A 24,702-nucleotide genomic window follows, 5' to 3' on the forward strand; every position below is an offset into this window, starting at 1 on the left:
AAGTCCTTTATGTAAAATGGTTCATTTTGATTCTTACTATAGCTTTGGAAAACAGATTCCTCTTTGGGGGAAGGTATATTTGATGTTAAATATGTGCAAGGAATTGCATTGGATAAATCTCTTCACAATCTTACCAGGATTTGCATTAGAGTTAGGAAATTAATGTGCAAAGTGGGACCCCTGTGAGAGTTGAAAGAACTGAAATTAATAGTTAGACCTCCTAACAAACAGTCTGAAGGGCGTGCTAAGGACAAACTGGGGTGTCCCTTAGTTCTCCCCCTTTTACAGAAAAGAAAAATGACACAGGAGAAACGTGGTAGCATTCCTGAGGCTCACATTGGAGAATACAGAGTAGATTTGATTTCAGGAATGTTGGCCTTGGAGCTCTGCAGTCAGTCCCAATATTTTAGCATAGACCAAGGAATGCCACAATGATGAGTTCCCACGCCTGACCTCAAGTATTCTAATTTTCGTCACAGATTTGCCCTTTAAAGGCTAATTTCTCTGTGCTTGTTCATGTTCTAGCACCAGTGGCTTTAGAGATAAGCTAATGTAAGCTTAAAGATCTATGAAAATAAGGATTATATTTCACTGGAAATGCTCACAATAGCAGTTTTTTTTTTCCCAAGAAGGAGAGCCTAATTACCTTTCGAAATTCCAAAAATGTCAAAATGATTACGGTGTGTGCTTTTTTTATAACATCACATGCACCAAAGTTATTTTGGGATAATGAGCAATTTTAATCTTGCTTAATAAAAGCTATTCACAGGGCACTTTAGGAGGGAATCTGCATATAAGTAGTTTTACTAAACCACTTTCCCCCTTCAGTGGCATTTATTCAAGAGTATGCAAATTTTTCTAAAACTGGCAGCTAAATTTAGAAATCAGAGGGCAGAGCTCTGGACTTGAGTAAATTTTCTGTTTTTTAAAGAACATGTCTTAAAAAGGGAGAACAAAATTGAATTCACATAATATCTATGTGCTAATAAAAAGAAAAGATGTTTTGAATTTGAGTGTTAGATTCAGGTTTACAAATTAATTTTTTAAGTTTTATTTAAATAATTTAAATGAATGTTTTTCAAAAGATTTTAAAAGAAAAATTGCTTAAAGAATGTTTTTAAAAACTAATTTGTCTAACTTTTCAAGCATAAATGAGAAAATTTTAGACACTGCTATAATATATAAAAACAGTTGAGAGTCAACACCTTAGACTCTAAAAGATTCCTTTTCCTGACCAACTGGTAGGAAACTGTGAAATATTACCTGAGTAACCTCAGATCAAGGCATTTATTACTCAGCCTGTGATAGAGCTGGGTGTGATAAAACAACCTCTTCAAAGATTCCAAGTCTAAAACAAATCTAGAGATATGTACACATTTCTTCTGTAGAGCTTCACTTTCCAAAATCCTGCCAATTTTATTTTATCATTTTTAATTGTTAAGCACTTTGATTTAGAGTATGGTTACTGATAGGCTTTTGTAGTGTTCCAACACTGCATATTCCATCAGAGTGCCCACTTCCCTCCATAAGCAGCTCAGTGTCCCCCACCATCCTACAATGTCACCCCCAATCCTAGCCTTGGTAAGTTCTTCTGCAGACTAGTTCTCAAGTTCTGTTGCCTTGGCCATTTGTTTTTTATACCCCACCTAGAAAAGATTTGTGTTTGACTAACTTTGACAGCACAGTACTCACCAGCTCTGTCCCTGCAGTGGCAAATGTTGCTGGGTAGTATTCCATCTCAACCATTTTCCCCCCATCTGTTCTTGGATTGTTTCCAGACTTGGGGCAATTTTAGTATTAAGTCTCACCAACAGTTTGAATGGTTTGGAAAATGAGGTGAATCTCAATGGAAAACCAAATGGTTCAGATCTGATGTAAACATTGAATTCCGTTGGACCTTGATAATCTGCTGCTCTGCAATGTTTTATCCCTCTTCAAATAGCAGAGTGATAAATGTCCATATACTAATAATAAAAAAATGAAGGTATTTATCTCTGACTTCCTGTCCTGTGGGCGTTCTGCTGATAGAAATTTTATCCCAGCTACTTTTCCTGAAATGTTAAGATATTATGTATTTTCTCCTTACTACTCTCAGTCCTCCCTTACTATTTCTTTATCTCTCTTGATTTCAGACATAATTTTAGTATTTTTAAAGAGCCTATTAACTCTGTAGGTAAAGATTCTGTTTTTTTATCTTTAGCCCTTTTGAAACTCTATTTAAACATTGTGGTTTACAAAACTTTCCATAGTACAGTTGTTTTGGGCATTTAACTTCAGTCCACCATTATCTCCAATGTCCCACCCATTCTCCAAGTCTGTCCCTTTAGTAGGCACAAAATGATCCATTTTATGTTGCTTGTTACAACCAAATGGCTAGTGAAATTATCAATAAATACATCAGCAAAAAAACAATTTGTGAAAATTGGTGGATGTTATAGTGGGGTCCTTATCTGCAGGCTTACTAAGATGTTTGTTGCTAGTTGAGCCTTCCATGTTATGTTTTTGTTTATTGTATTTAGTTGGCTTCTTTGCTTCATTCCCAGTAGGAAAACACCTTGGTGTGTTTTCCTGGAATCTTGGTAAACAGATCAATTAGATCAGAGTCCACCACAGAAAGAATAAGGAAAATTTAAGAGATCATAGCTAGTAAGACATGAAGTGGCCTTTGAACTATGTCCTATATTTTCAAGTCTAACCATCTTAACACTATCAACCTCTGATTTTCTCTAATGTTAAATTTATTTTTAGTGGTTGCAAAAATAGTACAGTGGGTAAAGCCTTTCCCATGTCTGACCAGGCTCATTTCCCAGTATCACAAATGATATCCAAAGCACCAACTAGAGTGAATCCTGAGGGCAGAGCAGGAGTAAGCCCTGAGCGCTGCTTGCTGTGGCTCCAAACAGAACAGTGTTTCCAGCATTATTCAGATATAATAGACATATTCCATTGCGTATTTCTAAGGCATACAATTTAAGGTGCTTATTTCATATATTTAGTCATTATAAATAATTATCATATTAACATTATAAATTCTCCCAAGTACTATAATTATCATTTTCACTTACAATGATGTTAAAATCTAGACTCTCAGCTTTCAGGAATAAAATATGGTAACCTGTTATTTGTATTTCTGAGGTGTCTATTGCAATTTCTCTCCTATTATTTCTGATCAAATTCACTCATTTTTTCTCTTTTCACATTCATTATTCTACTTAAAGTTTGTCAATCATTTTATTAATCAAAAACCCTATTAGTTTTGTTTACTCTTCTGTTCTAATTTTTATATTTCCTTTTTGCATTGGGATATTTGTGATTTTTCATTTCTCAAGCTGTTTGCACAAAAGAAAAAAGTATTCAATCTTTTGGGGGTATAAGATCTTGTACGTGTGGATTTATCCTGGCTGTTCCAGTTCCTTACTGAGGAGTCCTATTTCCTCACCGGTGGCTTGTCTAATGCCTAGATGAGGTATTTACATTTCCACTGATAATGTGTTGTCATTAATGTATATCTCTTTAGGTATTTTAGGAGGGCTCACTTTGTGATTGTTGATGAACCTCCATTTGGTGAATATATGGTGACGAGTATCAAGTTTTCTTGATGTATAGATCTTCTTCATCCCTTGCTTATCTATCAGGATGCAATGTTCATGCCCATGCCAATGCTTCCATTTGCTTGACTGCCATTTTGTCTGATATAAGTATAGTTATCCGCAATTTTTAACTACCTTAGTCCTACATGAGTGTCTTCAAACCTTTCACTCTAATTATTATTATATTTAAGTTTTTTCTCTCTTGTAATAAGAAGAATGGACTGGAGTGATAGCACAGTGGGTAGGGTATTTGCCTTGCACATGGCCAACCTGGGTTCGATTCCTTTATCCCTCTCAGAGAGCCCGGCAAGCTACCAAGAGTATCTCGCCCGCATGTCAGAGCCTGGCAAGCTATTCATGGCTATTCGATATGCCAAAAACAATAACAACAAGTCTCACAATGGAGATGTTACTGGTGCCCGCTCGAGCAAACTGATGAACAATGGGATGGCAGTGCTACAGTGCTCAAAGAAAAAAATATTAAAATGTGTTTTCTGATTTATCCAGTCACTCTGTGACTTGAAAGGAGAGCTCAGTCTATTGAAATGTAGAGAAATTATCAATATCAAGGGTTTTGTTTCCATTATTCATTGAATATTTTGTTCATTTTACACATTTATTTTATTTTAAGAGTATAAGATATATACATACACTATTGTGTATCTAATATATGAGTATGACATATGTATAAAGTCCTTTGTCACATTTGTTATACATTTTGTATATGTGCATTTTTCATTTATCCACCTGAGGATATTCTTGAATCTATTCATAAGATAATTTATTTAATTTAATATTATAGTATGAATGTCTATGTGTTATAATAACTTCAAAAGTTGTTTTCAGAAAACAGATAATATCCATTTATGTTCTTGTGCAATTAACTCAACCAAGATAAATTACTAGATTGCTTTTCAAAAAGAGTTGTATCTATTTTTATACCTCCTTCCAAAGGTATGAAGATTTTATATCAATAAATCCCAATGTTTTCTTAAAGTTAACACTTACTTTAGCTTTTACTTAATATTAAAAGCAAGTCTGGCCTGTCATCCTAGCACCACAAGGGAAATCTGCCAAGGAAAATAGTGCCACACGTAGTACATTTTGCTTGACGTAGTCTCTCAGTGAAATAACAAATTCTGGTAAAACATATTTAATCTACTTGGCTATCTTTCCTCATATACTGAATACATAGCACATTTTCCCAGAGTTATTATTAAGACTTATTTACAAAAATGGCCCCACCTGTATTTGCAATTTTTCTTTTATTTTGTAGATATAGGTGAAAATTCTAGGAGAAGTAATGAGAACATATAAATATATACAGAACAATTTGCCATCTTGTTACTCAAATTCTGGTGCTAGCCTTGCAGTATCTATAGCTTCCTATGTTAATCTCACCAAAGCATCTGATACTGTAACTAAGGACATTTTGTTCATTTTTCTTTCCTACTTGTCTTGTACTCAACTTTTGAAGAGTGTTTTTAAATAAAGGTGCTTTAGTTTCAATAGTAAAGTTAAATTTACTTCAGGGAAGTGAGTTGCATTATTTTATTTTCAAAACCTACTTAGAAGACAAGGTACAGCAACATTCTTGTGATTAGTTTTTTAGTTCTACCACTAAAATGCCTTTAGTCTTCTGTAGCTTGCTTTGGTTGTACCACAGCTAAATCTTGTGCTAAGTGCTAGCAAATCTTTTTTTAATATTCAATTTCATATTTTAATACCTTATTTGACAGATGTAGCTGAGTTACTGGCAAGAATCTAATTTATGTCAAATCTAATATTTTCCTAGAGTGGAAATTTTTCCTGTCTTGTCTAAATCCTAAGGTAAATTTTTGTCCTATCTTTTACAAAAGATACCTTATGAAAGAGAAATTAAATAACATACATTAAAAATGTAAGAAGCAAAATGTATAACTTAGAAAAATGCTTGAGATCATAATGACAGTACATTGGGTAGGGAACTTGCCTTGCATGTGGCCAATCATTGGGGCCCTATAAATGGTCCCTTGAGCACCACCAGGAGTGATTCATGAGCAAAGAGCCAAGAGTAAGTCCCGAGCATCACCATTTCTGGCTCTTAGACAAGCAAGCAAAATAAACAAAAAAGTGCTTGAAATAATCATTTACTTAAGAGATATGTTAAAAATGGATGAGCATTGGCTAACCTAAATGTAGCACTGTCATCCTGTTCATCGATTTTCTGGCGCAGGCACCACTAATGGCTCCATTGTGAAAATTTTTGTTACTGTTTTTGGCATATCAAATACGCCGCGGATAGCTTGCTAGGCTTTGCCATGCAGACAGGATACTCTTGGTAGCTTGCTGAGCTCTCTAAGAGGCATAGAGGAATCGAACCTGGGTCAGCCGCATGCAAGGCAAACGCCCTATCTGCTGGCTAACTTAAATACTAAAGGAAATTTCCAAATGTTAAATTTAAATCAAAAGAAATTATTAGAAATTTGAGGAAATTGAAATGGAAGTTTTTGCAAGATTTTCTTTATCTTTTTACTCTGTCACAATTAAAATTTGTCCTCTCATGGGACTGGAGAGATAGGGTAGTACACTTGCTTTGCATGTGGTTGACCAGATTTGATTCCCAGCAATTCAAATAGTTCCTGAGTGCAGAGCCAGAGCCAGGAGTAACCCCTGAGTATCACTGGCTGTACCTCTGCCCCCACCCAAAAAAATATATATATATATATATATTTATATATGTGTATATATATGCATATACATATAATCTCATTTGATCCTAATACTCTTTTTCATAACTCTGAAATCACAATAACACATGTGATTCATTTTTATGAATATATCAGAATGGACTGGAGCGATAGCACAGTGGGTAGGGTGTTTGACTTGCACGCAGCTAACCCGGGTTTGATTCTTCCGCCCCACTCGGAGAGCCTGGCAAGCTACCGAGAGTATGTCGCTCGTACGGCAGAGCCTAGAAAGCTACCCATGACATATTTGATATGCCAAAACAGTAACAACAAGTCTCACCATGGAGACGCTCGAGCAAATCAATGAGCAACGGAATTACAGTGCTACGTGCAACAGTGCTGCATATTAGACACGGTGTCTAACCCTGGTGGTTGGCAAAAGTATTGTTAAATGAAAGGTGAATTTCCAACTGATGCGAGGAGAGGACAGCTAGATAAGAGAAGGGACCACTATGACAGTGATGGTTGGAAATGATCCGTCTGAACAAGAAGTAAGCGCTGAAAGGAAGGAAAGGAACAAACATGATAACCTTTCAGTACTGGTATTGCAAACCATAATGCCCAAAAGGAAAGAGAGAGACAGAGACAGAGACAGAGACAGAGAGATAGAGAGTTAGAAAAAATAGAAAAGTTCCTGCCATAGAGGTAGGCTGGTTGGGGGAACTGGAGGGAATCTGGGTCATTGGTGCTGGGAAATCCATACTGGTGAAGGGTTGGTGTTGTAACTGAAACCCAAACATAAACAAATTTGTAACTATATGCCTCATGGTGATTCAATGATAAAATAAAAAAATGAAAGGTGAAGTATTTGAGCAAAATAAGCTTGGGCTTTTTGCATTGTGCATTTCCATTTCTAGCATTGTGCAGTCACATTATATGTATCACTTAATCAGTATCTCTCGTTCTTCCATTCTTATTTATAATTGTCTTTCCTTTAATCAAGACTCATGATTACAAGCTTCCATAAATGTATATATTTTTAAAAAAGTATATATTTTAAAAAAATATACCCACATGTAATATATATTATATATGCATGTTTATGAATATATCACTGTATCACTATATTACTGTCATCGTGTTATTCATCAATTTGCTCGAGTAATATCTTCATTTGTCCCTGTCTCGTACTAGTGTAGCTCAATGGCATCTGCTTGCTCCAGGAACACGAAGTGCACGTTGTTGTTACTGTTTTTGGCGTACTAACTACATCATGGGTAGCTTGTCAGGCTCTGCCATGCAGATGCATAAATATAAGTAAAATATATCTGTTTGTTTCCAAAGCTCTTATTTCCTCCGAAATGCTCCAAAATGACAGCATCTTTAACGTCAACTATTTTTGCTGTTTCTATTGTGTAATAAAATAGAAAGTTAGGCTCATTTTATTTAGGTGGCATAATCACCATGACAAGAGGTTTATTCTTGGTCATATACTTTAGGAAAAGTCTTTAGACTGGGGCATCAGTCAATATTTACACATTGTTAAGAACTCCTGGCAGCCTTCTGTCACAGTTGAATGGAAATAGTATTATTTACAACTTAAATTTTTATTGGATAGCTATTAGCTTTCTAAAAAATTCTATGTCTAGGAAACTTCTGATGCACTTCAGATTGTATCTGCTCTGTGAAGTCACTATTACTAGTATTCTATAACTGTGTTCAAGTCACCAGAACACGACTTCAAGGACAACTTTCATAGCCATTATGGTGAGGATATGGAGAGTTTTGCAAGAATCTGCTGGACAAATATTGTAGTATCACTTGCCACTTCTCAGTGCTTGGGAATTTCTCCCTCCATAAATAGCACCTATTTCACTCTAAATAAACAAGGACTTGGTAATATCACGGTATTATCTATTTACTGCTTTACAGATTTCAGGTTACATTAGGAAATATTTCTTTCTATTGCCAAGAAAACCTTCTCCAACGACCATTTTTAAAATATGGATTATTTATTTTCAGTCTTTAGAGCACACTTGATTATAAGAAAATAAACAAGTATTTAGTAAACTAGGAATTGATTCTGTTTGTTACATTTCTAAAAGGCATCAAAACATTTACAATGTGTGATTATTTAACAAGTCTTCCAAACAACGTTAATGTCTTGATTTTACCTGCATTAACTTAAGTCAAGATTGTTCTCAGATTAAATTTTACATAAAAATAATTTTTTGCCTTTGCAGTACCATAAAGTACACCTTACCACAGTGTCCAGTAAATCAGCCCATCCCAGAGATCTAATTCAGTCTGCGTTTGTAGATTACATAACCTCAGGTAGTTTAGGTTTATTGGGTTACTCCTGTTACAGTGCTCCCACTCCTCTGTGCTTATTTGTAACTTCTTTCTTAGTGTTCTGTTGACATTTAAATATTGTTTTTCTCTTCTTCTTGAGTCCTTTGCATAGTTTATTCAGAGCCATGTCCTTTTTGTATGGACACAGGAACACTTAGCAAATGCCATGCTTTTGTAACCTGGGAGTCATTTGACTCTACATGGTATTTTCCTCCTGGGCATCTGTTCTCTCGACCTAAGCCTCAGCTGCCCTTACTTCCTAGCACCCCCCCAAAGCAGGGTCCTGACGAGGAACGAGATGGACCCAGGGCAAGCAGTGAGTTGTGTGCTACCCTGGCATCAAGATGGGCCTGGCCAAAGTGCCTAATGCTTAACTATAAGTTAAGAGTTTGGTCATGGACAAATGCTGTCATGATCCAAATTGATAACTAGATTTGGACCCTGCTAGGGTTAGGAATGATTAATCTGGCCTGAGTGCTGTAGTCTAAGTCTGTGGCAAGATGTTGCCAGAGAGCTGCCTTGCAAGCCTCAATGTATCTCTTGCTATGTCCATACAAAAATAACTAGTATTAAGATGTTAATGAGTGTTTGGAATGAGGAGAGGAGAAAAAACCCTTAAGAGGTATCTTGCCTACTGGCAGTCAGGAAGGGCTTTGGAAGGCCCCTAGGTTGTGTTCCCTTTGAACCTGACAGCCCTCAGGAAGGGCTTTCTTATGTTGATTTTGCTACCTGGCAGTGTGTAACCTAGGGGTAAGGGCGAGAGAGGAAAAAAGGGAGGAGAGAGATGAGAGAGAGGCTACAGTAGATCCAGAGAGAGGACGGAGCTGGGAGTACGGGAGAGGAGAAAGATGGAAGATTGAATAAATGGTAACTAATCAGCAACCAGCTTGGTCCTCGTTCTTCCTTCGCTGGCCCTTGACCAACAGCCATACACAGCGGTTCCAGAGCACCGAACGCGGCCTGTGAGACAGAGCCGCCCAGAGAGCCCGCGAGTGCACACGCCTGTTCAGCAAGCCTTAGTTTTTCACATGCGTTGGCTTTACGAATGGAGAAATCTAAACCTAGATTATATTCAATAACTGAGCCTCAGAAGTGTACTTCAAAAATTCAAAAACAGTGGCGGGAGTGGAGCTGCTGTGAGGGGGGTGGGCGGTGTGTACAGCGTGTAGTGTGCTTGCCTTGCATGCGACCAATCCAAGTTCAATCCCCAGTACCACAGGTGGCCTCCAAGCCTGCCAGGAGTGATCCCTGAGTGCATAGCCAGGAGTAAGCCCTAAGCACCATCTGGTGTGTCCCGAAGCAAAACAGAACCAAAAATCTCAGAAATGGGTGGATGAGTGAGAATCTTTTTTCTTAAATACTTTATATTTCAAGTTTCACTTATGCTCCTTAACTATTTAAATGCCATTAATTATTAACCTTGACAAAATCACTTAACTGCTTCAGATTATGAGTTTACCACTGAAAGAGACAATAATAGTACCAAAACTAAGCAACTAAGAGATGTCAGCTATCACAGTCTTTTTGGTATTGTTTGTTGGTCATGATAACTGAAAGAAATATGCATTGATGTTGTTTTAGGTTAATTTTCATGCAGTTAGCATGATTCTAAGCATCCCTCCAGGACTGTGATTTGGTTAATAAATCTAGCTGATACTCAGCTTCACACAGAGTGATCTTTAGAACGGACATCTCTTAACCTTGCTGGCTCGGCCCTTTTAAGGTTCTGGGAAAATATAGAGAATGTGTATTCCCACATTTTAATAGGAGATAATACGGAGAATATGAAGAACTCTTTTAAGTTCCTCAGGTAATTCTAATGATTGCTAGGGTGGAAAATCACTTCTCTATAATGTACGTTTTTATTACTGTTCTCTTGTAGTGGCCAAAATTTTAGGGAGGAACACAGTAAAAATTCAGTCATGAGCAAAGGAAAGCTCTATTTAAACTTCATCTTTTTCTTCCTTCCTAAAAACTGTTAGCTTCCCAAAACAATTCTTGGGAAAAAGATGATGGGAGGCATCACCATCCCCAACCTCAAACTTTACTACAAAGCAGTAACAATTAAAACAGCATGGTACTGGAACAAAGGCAGAGCCGTAGACCAATGGAACAGGGTGGAATATCCCTACACACAACCCCAAATGTATGACCATCTAATCTTTGATAAGGGAGCAAGAGATGTGAAGTGGAGCAAGGAAAGCCTCTTTAACAAATGGTGCTGGCACAACTGGACAACCACATGCAAAAAAATGGGTTTAGACCTTGACCTGACACCATGCACAAAAGTCAGATCAAAATGGATTAAAGACCTCAACATTAGACCACAAACCATAAGGTACATTGAAGACAAGGTCGGCGAAACCCTACACGACATTGAAGATAAAGGTATCTTCAAAGGTGACACGGAACTAAGCAATCTAGTAAAAACAGAGATCAACAAATGGGACTACATTAAACTAAAAAGCTTCTGCACCGCAAGAGATACAGTGACCAGAATACAAAGACTATCCACAGAATGGGAAAGGATATTTACACAATACCCATCAGATAAGGGGTTGATATCAATGGTATATAAAGCACTGGTTGAACTCTACAAGAAGAAAACATCCAACCCCATCAAAAAATGGGGCGAAGAAATGAACAGAAACTTTACCAAGGAAGAAATACGAATGGCCAAAAGGCACATGAAAAAGTGTTCTGCATCACTAATCATCAGAGAGATGCAGATCAAAACAACTTTGAGATACCACCTCACACCACAGAGACTAGCACACATCCAAAAGAACAAAAGCAACCGCTGTTGGAGAGGATGTGGGGAGAAAGGGACCCTTCTTCACTGCTGGTGGGAATGCCGACTGGTTCAGCCCTTCTGGAAAACAATTTGGACGACTCTCAAAAAATTAGATATTGAATTCCCATTTGACCCAGCAATACCACTGCTGGGAATATATCCCAGAGAGGCAAAAAAGTACAATCGAAACAACATCTGCACATGTATGTTCATCGCAGCACTGTTTACAATAGCCAGAATCTGGAAAAAACCCGAATGCCCCAGAACGGATGACTGGTTGAGGAAACTTTGGTACATCTATACAATGGAATACTATGCAGCTGTTAGAAAAAAGGAGGTCAAGAATTTTGTAGTCAAGTGGATGGGCATGAAAAGTTTCATGCTGAGTGAAATGAGTCAGAAAGAGAGAGACAGACATAGAAAGATTGCACTCATCTATGGTATATAGAATAACAGAGTGGGAGACTAACACCCAAGAACTGTAGAAATAAGTACCAGGAGGTTGACTCCATGGCTTCGAGGCTGGCCTCACGTTCCGGGGAAAGGTCAACTCAGAGAAGCGATCACCAACTATATTGTAGTCGAAGGCCATGTGGGGGAAGGGAGTTTCGGGCTGAATGAGGGCTAGAGACTGAGCACAGCGGCCACTCAACACCTTTATTGCAAACCACAACAGCTAATTAGAGAGAGAAAACAGAAGGGAATGCCTTGCCACAGTGGCAGGGTGGGGTGGGGGGGAGATGGGATTGGGGAGGGTGGGAGGGACACTGGGTTTACGGGTGGTGGAGAATGGGCACTGGTGAAGGGATGGGTTCCAAACTTTGTATGAGGGAAGTATAAGCACAAAAGTGTATAAATCTGTAACTGTACCCTCACGGTGATTCTCTAATTAAAAAAAATAATAAAAAAAATAAAAACTGTTAGCTTCCCAATCCAATATATATATATATATATATATATATATATATATATATATATATATATATAATTTCATGCTGGTGAAAATGACACACACCTGGAAACAGCCAGTGCTGGCAGGTGAGAAAGGAACCTTCATACATTGTTGGTGGGAATCTTGTCTGGTTCAGCCTTTAGTGAAAAGCATTATATGGAGATCCATAAAAACATATGGAATAGAACTATGAAATCATCCAGTCGTACCACTTCAAAAACATTAATTTGAAAGAATAAATGAAGACTTATATTCATTCTACATTTCTTACAAAACTCAAGATATAGAAGCAACCCAAAGGCACAACTACAGTGAATAGATTTAGAAGTTGGAATACTATGCAGCTTCTAGAAAAAACAAAATAATTCCATTTTCAGCCAGAAGGAAAGGGATAGATACAGAATTATATCTCTCATGTGGGACTTCAAGATACATAGCATGGTAGAAACTAAGATCCAAAGGCAACATAATGGGAGAACTATGCACAAAATTGAGAGGGAGGGGTCTTGGGGTTCTTGGGAGAGAGGTACCCCTAGTACCACTAGTAATAGGTGTGATGTTGGAATTATGTGAATGAGATATAATTATTGATAGTACTGTAAATCGCAGCATTTCAATAAAAAAGTTAAGTCTAAAAAAGTTTGTTTCTCCTAAAAATACTCAGTTGGAGGAAGCATCTAATTTCCCTGCAGAAACTCAGCTATACTTTCCTTCCTAACGTCAACATATAATATACTGACTATAAAGGTTGATCAGATCCTACTTTACTCTGACTTCTGGGATTTCTAATACATGTTCAGTTACCTGCAAATGCCAGAGGAAACCAATTCAGCAATCATTATCTTGTCATTTTTATGACATTCTCTGGCAAGAACAAAATGTACTTTTCACTGGAAAACAAAGATAAATAAGATATTTTTGGTCCCAGTGCTAGTTTGAAGATAGAATGAGTAAAGCAATATTCGGGATTTGGGATCTCAAACACATGTGGCATGTGCTTTCCTACCAGCCACACCCCTGGCCTGCAGCCCTAGGTGCTTTCCAGACGAAAATTATTCCCTGAATTGGTTGTGGCATGCATTTTGAATAACTGATCGATATAAACATGAATCCTTGTTTCAGGAAAATATACGACAGTATGGTCATGCTTATTAATTTTGTTTTATTTCTTGCTCTGCACTCTGGGAAGTTCAATTGCCAAGTGTTCCACTTTGCTGGTCATTCCTGCTCTTCTTGGAGCCTGTGCTGCTCTGCTTCCTCTTTTCTGCAGCCCCTTCACTCTTGTAAGTCTTTTTGATCCTTTTAAATCCCAGGGTACTACTACTCTCGCCACAGGCTCTCCTCTGGTTCTTCTCCCTATGGCCAAATAACAGCTTTACTGATGTCTAAGTCCTGAAAGCGTCTCCTTTTGTCTCCTAATTAGAGAAATAGGGAATGGGGTAAACGACTCTGCACCCCAAAGTGATCTTCTGATGGTGTCAACTGAGACTTCAGTGTTAAAATATTAAAGTTTGAATTTTTTTTTTTTTTGCTTTTTGGGTCACACCCAGCGATGCTCAGGGGTTACTCCTGGCTTTGCACCCAGGAATTACTCCTGGCGGTGCTTGGGGGACCATATGGGATGCCGGGGATCGAACCCGGGTCGGCCGCGTGCAAGGCAAACGCCCTACCCGCTGTGCTATCGCTCCGGCCCCTGAATTTTTTTCTTAAGAGTTGATATTCTTTTTTCTCTTGCCATTGCCTTCAAAACACTGTGACAGCTTTTCTCTCTGGCCTTGGAATTGTCTTAGTTATTTATTCCAAAATTATAAATTTCACCTGTTGTGGCAAGAACATAGCTTATTTTTCATCTGTCTCCTTTCCTCTCTGAGGACAGCATTTGTCCATTTCTAGCTCCTACCTTCTTTCAGACACACAAAAGTGAAAAGGTTTGCTTTATGCGGTGAGAATCTTTTCAGTAACTATAGTATATCTGTCCTATTGCAATCTCAGTTATTTCTCCTTTATTCATATATCTCCTATACTTGGAAGGTATAATTTATTCTATTTATGCTGTAGTGCTTTAATGAACACCCTGCAGTCTTATCAAAATATGTATAGTTTATAATCTACCTTGTCTTGGTTAGTGTTGAAACTATAAACATAAGATATTCTATTCATTAGTGATGTATGTACTGTATTATTGAGAAAACCTCATTGACCATATGCATTATCTATCCAAACCAAGCAATGACATTCTGCAAAATTATAGAGGGGGGATTACATGCATAAATTGCATGTGGACTCAGTCTTCAAAACCAATCTGGGGCTGGAGATGCAGGTGAGTGCTATAGCAATCATCTTCCAAGTATGAAGCCCTGGGCTTGATTTCCAGAATTACATAAACAAGAAAAAGAATAAAAGATATGGCAATCTCATAGAAACAGAAATACAAAAGTTTTTTCTGGGAGCTGTGGGTTGGTAAACAGCTGCAGATTTTCAGATACAAGATAACTAAGTTTTGAGGAGCTGACACAATGATTTCCAAAGTGGGCAATACTGCCTGCTCCTAAAGGGAATGATCTATTTGAACTGGTCGCAGTAGGGCTGGTGCAACCAGAAACACACTTTTCTATTTGTTTGTTTAAAGAAGGGAGATTTCCAGGAGAACACTGAGTGGTTTTTATTTTCAAATTTTTGAAAAGATAACCTTGGCCACATAAGTCTGGAACCTCGGATGTAACGTGAAACACAGTGGCTACAGCTGATGACACTTTATTATGTAACTGAAATTTTCTGAGAGAACTTAAATGCTCTCACATGCAAAGAGGTAGACGAGAATACCTACATAACATACAACTTTGCCAAGTGACTGTCATGTGCTTTTTTACATATCTTACAAATATGTGGATCCATCACATCTCAATAAAATGAAGATCTATATATGTATTTATTATTAGTTTTGACTCGTGTTGTATTCTCATTGATCTGCACTGCTGGAGATAACTAATACGGGTAGAGTGTGGGGAAAATTATTGGTCTTCAGTGAAAAGGGAAGTAAGGAGAAGGTGTAAAAACCGAGTCCTTGTCGATTGTCCAACTACTTATCTTTGCCAATGTGACCTTGCATGCAATAGCTATAAACCAATGCTTCCCCATATGTGCCAACGTATTTGAAGGGAAGGTTTAGCATAGAGTCCAGAAAGAAACTTTTAGAGCAGTCTGAGAATTGTCCAAGGTCTTTCTGTGTGAGATTACATAGAAGAAGTTGTTGACCTGTACTTGCTTTGGATGGTGGTCTCCAGCCTGAATCCCAAGAGATGTCCCCATTAAGATGGGACCATACCCACATTTGCTTAGTGGGCTCTGACTATAAACATCATTCCATGGATGGGAAACTCCTTTGGAAATTCCCTGATGTAAGGGATTTCATATATAGATAACTTCATATAAGGAATAGAGAGAAAAGAATTCAGCCCTTGCCATCAATGAAATAATATTTTGAGTATTTCTACCATTAATCAAAATAGATAAAATACATTAATACTGAAACTTGAAAAGTTGAAAACATCTTTATCTTACAGAGAATAAAACCAAAAGGTAAAAAAGAGAGCAAACAAACATCTATGCATGTGCCAAGTTCCATGCAAGTTGCTTTGCAGAGCTAATTTAATCATGGTCTGTGCTCTATTAGTGGCTTCTCTCATAGGTGATAAAAATGGGGCTTAGGAAAGCATAATGGTGCCACCTACACAAACACTTGGTTAGTTGGCAAAGCCAGGGCCAGAACAGATGTGCTCTGTTTTATTTCTAACCATCTTCCCACCACGCTGGAAAGGGGTCTGTTGAGCTTTATGCTCAGATTCTACAACTAATAAATTTATTGGCTAATTCTCTGTATGGGTGGATGTTGTCTTAATTTTAGCTTCAAGAACCATCACATTTATTTTAGGGAGGAATCACCAGGAATTACCAGATTTCAAGAGAACTTTGTTTTCTTCTTTTCTGCTGAAACTCAAGATATAATATAACATGAAGACACACCACAAGAGCATCATAAACACTCTGCTGCATTTTGCATTCTTACACTTATTAAATTAGCAATTTCAAAATATAAGATAAAGTATATTATGTTATTCACAGGTTAGCCTGGAAAATACTCTTTATCATGTACAATAAATTATATACGTATAGTCTGTTGCTGGAATGGACTTTAAAGAACATCTTTTTTTGGATAATATATTTCACTCACTTAATAAATAAGCTCATTTGGAGATAATATCAAAAGTCTAAATTTGAGGCCCAGACTAAATGATCCTTCATCCCACTCAGTGATAAAGCCCTTATCAGCACTCTGTCAAGGCCCTGCCCTGCTTAGAAAAGACCAGACCCCAATTGGCTGCTCTGATGAGAGTGACTGCCTGTGGAGATACGTGATTTGCCATTTGCTAGAGCTGCTGGCATTACCATGAATTTGTATGGCTACTATCTGCCTGCTTTCAGCCTCCTTCCCAGGTCAAGTTATCACAGCTCTGCATAATTCTTGTGACCCAAATGTCCTTGCTCTGTTATCAGGGGATTGGTTGCCCTCTCCCTGCTATCTCTTGCTGCAAAGCAGCACTGATAGGAAAGGGAAAGAAAGAGCCTCCCAGTCCTGGTGAATGCCTTGCAGGGCTGGCAGCATGCCAGGCAGCTGGGCAGCTTCTGGCCCTTAGGTTCTTCCCCCGGACCCAACTCCGTTCTGTGGAATATCCCCACCTCCCACTCTCTGCCTATTGACAGGTGTCTGTGCAGGTGGCTTCCAAACAAAGGCTTGCATTCTATTGGCATCAGAGCTTTGGTTGTCCATGGCAGGCAGTAGACACACCTCAAACCCATGTGTATCAACCTCCTGACTCTTATTGTGCTTTTTTGCAGGGATTTCATAACAGCTTCCCGCATATCTGTTGGGGATGTCTTAAAAGCACAGCAAACTGCTCTCCATATCCCAAGCAGAACTCAGTAGAGGGGAAGCAAAGGCAAATTAGTGTCCCTTTAGAAAGTGGCACACCATCTGCCCTCTGTTTGTTTCCAGAAAACCCATGCAAGAGATCTTAGAACAAAGTTAACAAATAGTGTTGAAGATGAAAGCGTTCCACTTTGTCTCTAATAACTACCAGGCTCAGACTCTATGGGAATAAGTTGTATAGGCAAGCAAAACTCTCTGCCTACCATCACATCAGCCTCAATGATAGTCAGGAAAGAATTTGAAAATACTTAAACACAAAGTTGCTTTTAAATGTCCATCCTAATCATGACAAATTAATTTGCTCAGTATCTTTACTTAAACACCTACACAGGCTCGAATGGGCTTGCTTTGTCCATATTCATGTGAATGTTAATAAATCTGTTGGCCTGATTCCCGCGTACACCTATTTGTAGGGACTCTGTTTATAAGGCCAAGTATCCGATACTCCTCACGTAGTATCCAATAGAGGCAGGCAGATTGGTTGCAGGCCTCCTTCCACTGGAGTTTCCTGATACAGAGATATGAGAAGGACTTTGCACCAGGTCAGACCAGGCTGCCTATGTTGTCTAATAAGTTCTCTGTCCACCAGCCTGTAGATGATCTTTCTGGCTCTTTTAAAATTTAAGCATGTACATTGCATACTCATCTTTACCAGTGCTCTAATGGGGTTGGAATGGGCATCTGGAAGAAAGCACTGGCATCTGTCATCCCTGCTTCACCACATCTCCAGCTCAACTCCAGGCCCCTCCCAGTGCTCCTCCAGTACTGGCTGGGCTACTGAGAGCTTTGTGGGGCAGCACTTGGTGGATTCAACCCTCTGGCTCCCAGACTGTGAGCCTGTATCCATGAGCCAAACTAAGAAACCCAGTAGCATGAAACCAATTTTAACATTAACAGAAGAAAAGTAAAACCACACCAAGAGTAATTGCTCCAAATCATCCAAGATGGATGCATATTGGAGTGCAAGTTACTTAGACTTCACGGGGTTAGGCCTCCCTTCTCCACTGGTCTCACTGCCAGTATTACTCTAGAAGAGCTCTAGGTCTAGAGAAAACCTCACCTGTGTTTTTTTGAACTTTCATTTGCATAATTCAATTATAAAAATGTGCTTGCTTGCTTTGAAGTGTTCTACTTCACAAAAGTTCTCTCTGGCCCTTCTCCTAGGGTAATGGACTAGTTTCTTCAAATCTAATCCATCCTGCATGCTGAGAATAGATTATGTACTTAAAATGTGCTTCTTATCTTGCCATGTCAGTCTGATTCTAACAATTTTAACACACACAAGCACACATGCATACATACAGACACACAGACACACATGCATGTACACACATGAACATACACAACCCTTCAATATTTTCTCATTATCTGTAATATGCAGCTCAAATAGGCTAGTTTGAGTTAAAATTATCATTGAGCTGGCAGTTGCCATTTTTTCCTAACTCAGTAGGATAAAGGTGATTTTCTGTTTGTTGATTCTGAAAAATCACCTTCCAAATATGTATAGACCTCTTTTTGTTCTTATTTATACTTTTGGGCTTCCATTTATTTTTCTTATTCTTTTTTTTTTGAAAACTTACTCCTTCTCTTTGTCTATTTACTACTCTTATCCTCTGACTTCTATTTAAATCATTCTGTTCCATGCTTTCATAATACCTAGACATCCTTATTACAACATTTCACTCTGTTGTGATTACTCATTTAACAACAGTCTTGCCTGCTGTAAGACTCTAAGCCCAGGGTCTAAGTACTCACTTCATTGTCACTGTATTTCCATGGTGCCTATCACTATGCAGAGTGAATGCTGACTGGATGGTCGGTCAAATGAGGGAGCAATTATAAGAATTGATGAGTCTTTGCTCTCTAACTATATAGAGTTAAATTGGTTGAAATTTTATTTCACAGAATCCTTTGAATTATTTTTCTTTTCTCCTTCCTTTCCTCTTTCATGATGTCACATATGGCTTCTTTCTTGAGTGCTTTGTCATTGTTGTAGCCATTCTTGCTCAGATTCGTTCTTGCAGTTGGGCTGTCATTGCCTGGAGACTTCCCATTAAGGTATGACCAACTGCAAATATATGATATAGCTTTAAGGGTAACTTGTGGGATTTCAGACTGTGAAAATTTTGTTTTATAATCTCTTACCACAAAAGTGGAGGCCATGGAGGAAAGCCATTAAAATCACACGATTCTATGTGTATATTTCAGGCTATTGAGAATTCTATTTAAATGATGCACTTTCTATGTAGAAACGTATAGCCCAATTGAGCTGTCACCAACAGTTCTAGAATGTACCCTTTGGTTTTTTTGGTAAATAGTTCAAACAGTTCAAAATATGGAAGAAAACAAATGTCTCTTGTTGACTTATTTATTCCAAGTGTAATTGAGTGTGGAGTCAGCCACCCCTCAAGGACAGAGAACAGAGCCAATAATGAAAATCAAATAGTGAGGTTTATTGTTTACTGTTTATTGGACTCCAGCTAGTGGGGTCCAAGTATCCACCCGATGCAGCGGGCTTCAACAAGGACCCCAAGCACTAGGTTCAGCAAGTTCTTATACTTTCATTTTGGCAAATAAGCATTATTCAGCAATTTTCTATTACCTACAGAGTACACATCAACATCTATTTTGATGTTGATTTAGCCTGCAACATCCAGCCCACCTCCCTGACAGTTACATTTCGGAGACCTAATCTTATCCTGGAGATGTAATTTTGACAAAAGCATTTGGTTTTTCTGCTTTTCTTGTTCCTGGAAGAAGCTTAGGACACTCAGAAGGCCACAAAGCCTGTCATGGCAGTTCTCTGGCTAAGTGGGTCCTAACATAATGTACCACCAACTTCAAGGAACCTGAGTCTATGGTACTAATTTACTGACCGTGGAGGTCTCTTTCATCTCAAGACCAAACTAAACAAGATCACTTTCCACCCACTCCTCCTCCACAGCCAGAGTGCTTATGCCTCCAGTTTGCTGTGTTTACACACTAGATAGCATGCTGAAATTCCCTCCTTCTTCCCACCTTGATGGCTCTGATGTTATTCCAATGTCTCCCTCTCAATTTCATTCTTTCCTATGACAAAATCATCATTATATCAATATTTCTCTTATTTGTCTTTGTTTGGTTCCGCCTCTGATTGTGCTCAGGAGACCAGAAGCAGTGCTGGGACTTAATCTGGCTGGTCAATGCAAGGCAAGCCCCTCAACCACTGGACTATCTCTCCAATCCAATGTGAGATATGCTTGTGATAGTACTCAGAATTTAAGCCTTCAGGAAGACTAATACATGTTACAGTTTAAGGACAGCATTATGGTTATTGGACTTTTTCTTCTTGCCTATCTATTTTCCTTTCTTTCTCCTTGCTTTCTTAAGAATAAATATTTTACAAGAACCACCATCACACCCATGACATTTTTCAAAGAAATCGACAAAACACTCCTAAATTCATATGGAACAATAAACCCCTATGAATACCTAAAGCAATCCTTGGAAAAAAGAAAATGGGTGGCATCAACTTTCCCAACTTACAAACACTACTACAAAGCAGTAGTAATTAAAACAGCATAATATTGGGATAAAAACAGACCTGCAGACCAATGGAACAAAATTGAATACCTTGTCACAGACCCCCAAATATATGACCACTTAATCTTTGATAAAAGAGCAAGAAATGAAAAATGGAACAAGGAAAGTCTCTTCAACAAGTGGTGCGGGAAAACTGGATAGCTACCTGCAAAAAAATGAACTCTGACCTCTGTCTAATGCCAGGTGCTTTCATCTGACAAAAGTCAGATCAAAGTGGATTAAAGATCTCAATATCAGACATGAATCTATAAGGTTCATAGAAGAAAATGTAGGTAGAACTCTCCATGACATTGAAGCTAAAAGAATCTTTAAGGATGAAACAGCACTGACCATGCAAGTGGAAGCAAACATAAACAAATGGGACTACATCAAACTAAGAAGCTTCTGCACTTCAAAAGAAACATTGACCAAAATACAGAAAGAGCCCACAGAATGGGAAAGAATATTTACCCAATATCCATCTGATAAGGGATTAATATCCAGGATATACAAGACACTAGTAGGATTATATAAGAAAAAAACCTCCAACCCCATCAAAAAATGGAGAGAAGAAATGAACAGAAATTTTCTCAAAAAAGAAATATAAATGGCCAAAAGGCACATGAAAAAATGCTCCATATCACTAGTCATCAGGGAGATGCAAATCAGAACAACAATGAGATATCATCTCACTCCACAGAGACTGGCACACATTCAAAAGAACAGAAGCAACCAGTGCTGGCATGGATGTGGGGAAAAAGGGATGCTCTTTCACTGTTTGTGGGAATGCCGACTGGTCCAGCCTTTCTGGAAAACAATATGGACAGTCCTTCAAAAATTAGAAATTGAGCTTCCATCTGATCCCGCAATACCACTTTTGGGAATACATCCTGAAGATGCAAGAAAGCACAGTAGAAATGACATCTGTGCCTATATGTTTATCACAGCACTGTTCACAATAGTCAAAATTTGGAAACAACCAAGTGCCCTAAAACAGATGACTGGTTAAAAAAACTTTGGTACATCTACACAATGGAATATTATGCAGCTGTTAGGAGAGATGAAGTCACAAAAATTGCTTATAAATGGATAGACATGAAGAATATCATGCTAAGTGAAATGAGTCAGAAAGAGAGAGACAGACATAGAAGGACTGCACTCACTTGTGGAGTATAGTATAACATAACATGAGGCTGACACCCAAGGATAATTGATATAAGGGCCAGGAGGATTGCCTCATAGCTGGAAGACTGCTTCATGAGTGGATGGGAGAAGGCAGATGGAATAGAGAAGGGATCACTAAGAAAACAATGCCTGGAGGAATCAGTCGTGATGGGAGATGTGTGCTGAAAGTAGATAACAGAGCAAATATGATGGTCTCTCAGTGTCTGTGTTGAAAGCCGTAATGCCCAAAAGTAGAGAGTCTGGGGAATATTGTCTACCATAGAAGCAGGGGGAAGGATGGGAAAGGGGGGGATATACTGGGGATATTGGTGGTGGGGAATGTGCACTGGTGGAGAGATGGGTGTTTGATCATTGTGAGATTGTAACCCAAACATGAAAGCTTGTAACTATCTCATGGTGATTCAATAAAATTAAAAAAAAAAAAGAAGAACCACTATCACTGGTTCTGTATCCTATTTTAACAGGCTATTAGAATGCTACTATTTAAGGACAAATACAGAAGTGTATTTCTCAAAGTACTGAAATCACTTTATAAAACTACTGGGTTCTTTCATAAGGATGACACCTCCTGTCAAAGCTCATCTCTACACACAATGGTATTGGTAATTATGTATTTTTTAACTCTGCTACAGGAAATTCATCTTAATCAACTACACAGGTTGTATTTATTTTGTTTATTTTCCAAATAAATTTCTCTTTAACATAGATGATAGTTTACTACAGGATAATGCAGATCTTAGTTTGCACAGGAAACCCATCAAGATTAGTTTAAGTATGTATGTCTTATTATCACCTTAAGTATCACTGTTATGGAAAAATATTATTTTCCTTGGTCTAAGTATCATATTAAATTCAGTATTCTTATATTAAACAAATCCAAGCAAAATTATTTCTTAATTACTGTTCATTTAAAAGCTTACTCACATGCACTATCAAAACCAATACCTATGAAGAGAAATACCTATATATGTATGTATATATAAAACACACACATGTATGCATAGATATACAAATATAGAACAGATGTCTAGATACTCCTCAACTTATAAGTATTGCTCCATAGCAATCCCATCATACATAAACTGAAAATATTATGAAGTCTATTTTATTATAAAATGCTAGATATACCATGTACTTTTTAGAATACTGAAAGCAAAAAGTATTCTGTAGAAAATTAATTGCTAATCTTATGATTTTACTCATGTCTAGTGATCTAGTCTTCTCTCATTGATCAGTATTACAAGAGATTGCTTGTAAGAAGATCAAAACTCAAAGTTCAGATTCAATGTGTAGTTTCTACCAAATGCTTCTTGCTTTTTTTTATCTCACATAATGGAGGCAATGTCTTAGGTCAAACCAATCGATGTAAGATAGAATTCATTTGCAGATATATATGTATATGTATATGTATATGTGTGTATTGCATACACACATGCATATAATATACATGTTATATACCATAAATAGTTAGATATAATCATGCATAAGTCGTAACATCTGCCAGGTGAATTTGGTACTATTGTAAAGGTAATTTCAACACTTGGTCTTTAAATAGAATAGGTACTAATATGTGAGATGAAGCATGTATGTCCACATATGCATATTCTCTACAGAGTTATTAGTCTAATCTATGACATTTGATAAGTCATATGTATTAGATGTAATTTCAGCAAAGATATATTTAACTTACAATAGTTTATTGGGGCACAACTCATGGTAGCACTGTTGTCCTATTGTTCATCAATTTGCTCGAGTGGGCACCAGTAATGTCTCCAGTTTGAGGCTTGTTGTTACTGTTTTTGGCATATTGAATACACCACAAGTAGCTTCCCAGGCTCTGCAGTTCAGGTGGGATACTCTCAGTAGCTTGCCGGGCTCTCTGAGAGGGACAGAGGAATTAAACCTGGGTTGGCCGCGTACAAGGCAAATGCCCTACCCGCTGTGCTATCGTGCTCAGTGCATGGTAGTTTGGGGAATACCAATCTGTATCTATAATGGTTTATATATACAGACATTAAATATACATCTATAGTTATATAAACATGATAAATATATTTGATTAAAATATTATTTTGCAGGGCTGGAGTGATAGCAAATGGCTGACCCGGGTTCAAATCCCAGCATCCCAATATGGTCCCCTGATAAACGCCAGGGGTGATTCCTAACTGCATGAACCAGGAGTGACCCCTGTGCATTGCTGGGTGTGACCCAAAAAAAGCAAAAAAAAAAAGAAAAAAATATTATTTTGCAAGACATTCTACATGTTTTCTTAAACATAACTGTAAGCAGAAGTTTGTAACTTCTCAATTAAAACAAATCCCAATAATGGAATTTCAAGATACTTGGAAGAGTATGGTCACTTTTCCCATGTAGCTACTTCATTACTAGTATAGAAAGTTAAACCTCAAAGGCAATTACTAATGTGAATGTCTCTATTTTTTTGTGTTTATTCAGCTCATCCTTAGTTTATCACACAGCCTTGGAGGTCACAGTGGGTTCAAAGCTTTTTAATTCTTACCATGCAACAATTTTTATTTTAGGAGAGGATAGTCAGGGGAGTATGAATTGTTAAGTTCTTTCAGAATAAAACAAAGAAATATTAACAGCTTGAT

The sequence above is a fragment of the Sorex araneus genome, chromosome 1, assembly GCF_027595985.1.
Source record: "Sorex araneus isolate mSorAra2 chromosome 1, mSorAra2.pri, whole genome shotgun sequence".
NCBI classification, from domain to species: Eukaryota; Metazoa; Chordata; class Mammalia; order Eulipotyphla; family Soricidae; genus Sorex; species Sorex araneus.